The sequence below is a fragment of the Vigna umbellata genome, chromosome 1 (genome assembly GCF_029865625.1).
Source record: "Vigna umbellata cultivar VRB3 chromosome 1, Vumbellata_1.0, whole genome shotgun sequence".
Classification (NCBI taxonomy): Eukaryota; Viridiplantae; Streptophyta; class Magnoliopsida; order Fabales; family Fabaceae; genus Vigna; species Vigna umbellata.
This window is the reverse complement of record NC_142165.1, coordinates 90,685,110-90,687,622: the sequence shown is the minus strand read 5'-3', so window position 1 is coordinate 90,687,622 and position 2,513 is coordinate 90,685,110. Positions and strand designations below refer to the sequence as shown.

Below are 2,513 nucleotides of genomic sequence, written 5' to 3'. Positions count from 1 at the left end.
AAAGTAATTGGATGTACTAAACTAAACCTTAGAATGGGTATAATTTACTTTTCCAAAAGAGAATTAAAACATTAAATCGTATTTTTATATAAAACAGCGGCAAATGCCTTAATAAATAGTAAACAAAAGATAAAGTATAAATTATTTAAAATTAAAACTATTAATATATTATAGTGACGGTTTATGTCATTATTACTAAACTTTATTTCCAAAAAGTAGATAAATTACATTAATAAAAGATTAATACAATAACTGTGTAGAATTTTACTTTGTGCTAATTATTGAATAACATGGTATAAATGCATTGTTATTATTATCAATGACATCGTTGTTTAATTTATAGAAAATAAAATTAAAAAATTGAAATAGAAAATAAATAAAAAAATAATAATTAAATTAAATTAAAGAAGGACTAGAAGTGAATTAACATAAATTATAACAGCTTCATTACATGAAGTCAAATGAGGTTGGAATAAGAAGGAAATAAAAATAATGATAGATAAACTGATTAACTAACAATATTTGAGATATATAAAAGGATAACAGACAAAAACTACTTTGAAAGTACCGGTTTCCTTTCTGTTCTAGTTGGTGAGCGTGAAACGCTATTTGCTAATTTTGGGTTTCAACCAAAATAAATATTTACATTATGCTTAAGCAAATAACAAAATAAATTGAACTTAATATTGAAAATTTGAGGATATTCCATTGATTTAAAAATCCTACCCTTCTCTCTCTAGCGCTTGTTTTTATCTTTTTCTAAAGAAAACCTGAAGCACAAGAGGTTGAAAGAAATTTCAGATTTGCCATGAAATTTCAATTTTCATCGTTCCATGCTACTTTTGTCTTCTCTCCTCTCTTCCAACTGTACACTAACCAATATTATTCCCTAAAATAAAAAGGAAAACAGCTTCCTTTTTATCCTTCATCATAACTCATAAACCTCCTTTTCTCAACACTAATTACGTCATAATTAGGAATCAACCCTGCTAATCCCAATTCGCTTCACCGACACGTTCCTAAAACCGTCCACACCCTGAAAACACATCGCACTCTGCTGCTCCATGTAACTCCGAACCTCCTTCTTTATCATCTCATGCATCACCGCCATAAACTCCGCACTCAAATTCAACGCTCCCATTCCAACCTCCGCCGCCGGACTCGCTACGGTCGTCACCGGCGCCATAGTGAAGGGATTAGCTTGCATCGCGCCTGCCCGATTCGAGGTTTCCGATGACTCCACGCCGGGAAGAGACAGCGACAGCGAGGTGGTGGGACCGTCGTCGCACGACGACGCCGTTTCGACCACGGGTCGAACCGCCACGGGCCGGAACACGTGCGATGGGGAGACTACACCAGGGGCGCTGGTCTCGCTCACATCGGATCCCGAGGGGCTTCCCGGGGGCAGGGCAGCGCCGGCGCTGAAGGAGCGCTTGAGAGGCTGCGGACTGAAACCGGCAGCGGCGGCGGCGGGATCTTCGGCGATCATGATGGAGGCGCACTTGCGCTTTAAGGTTGAGTTCCAGTGGTTTTTGATAGCGTTATCGGTGCGACCCGAAAGAAGGCGGGCTATGGTGGCCCACTTGTTGCCGAAACGGGCATGAGCGCGGATTATTGTGTCGTCTTCCTCGGGCGTGAAAGCCCGGTGCTCAACCTGGGGCGACAGCTGGTTGCACCATCGGAGCCTGCAGGATTTTCCAGAGCGGCCCGGGATTGACCTGCTTATGAGCGACCAGTTTCTGGGCCCGTGCCTCTCCACCAGCTTCTGCAGGGCCTCATCCTCTTCGGGGCTCCATGGACCCTTGATCCGGTCCATGTCCTTTCGGCTTACGGCCATCATGATATCACTGTGTTGTGGCTTGATGAAGGGAATGAAGAAGGGTTTCTCTGGCTGAGTTATTGTGGTGGAGCATTGGGTCGTTAGAGCATGCTTGCGCTTTCTTATATCTGTAAGAGATGGGGTGTGGGGCAACCGGTTTAGGGGGTTCCACTTTTACGGGTTTCAGCGTCGGTTGTATTGTTCATGGTACCGGTTTTTCCTGGGAAGCGGTTGCCTCTGGAGTTGGGATACAGCTGTAATTGGACACGCGTCCATTCTTAGATTGTTCCCTTTACACAAGTCATCTCTTCTCCCCCTACTCATTTATCCTTTCAAATTCCCCTTTTTATTAATTTAACTGAAAAAAGTTATATAAATATATTATGGATCCTGTACATCTTCTCCATCAGTAAAATTAATGAATAAATAATGTAACCATAAATAAATTAAAAATTAAAAATATTTTGTTTTTGGCTCTAGTAATTTTTAACTATTCTCTTCATGCAAAACAGCGCGTCCACTGCACAGACGACGCTCCACTCAATAATAGCCTCCAATCTTGAAACTCACTTTTGACTTCTTTTTTTCCTGTACCAGTTTTATGTCATTAAAGAAGAATAGAATTTGGATGAATTTTTAAATATTAGTTTCTTTTAGCGTTTTCGACAGCTTTTTTTTAATCGAATTAAACTGT

General features: G+C 40.4%; 1 pseudogene; it reads right to left on the bottom strand.

Annotated features, from left to right (window-relative positions):
- Window positions 1–480: 480 nt before the first annotated feature.
- On the bottom strand, window positions 481–1,932 carry LOC124819716 (transcription factor MYB44 pseudogene; annotated as a pseudogene).
- Window positions 1,933–2,513: the final 581 nt, after the last annotated feature.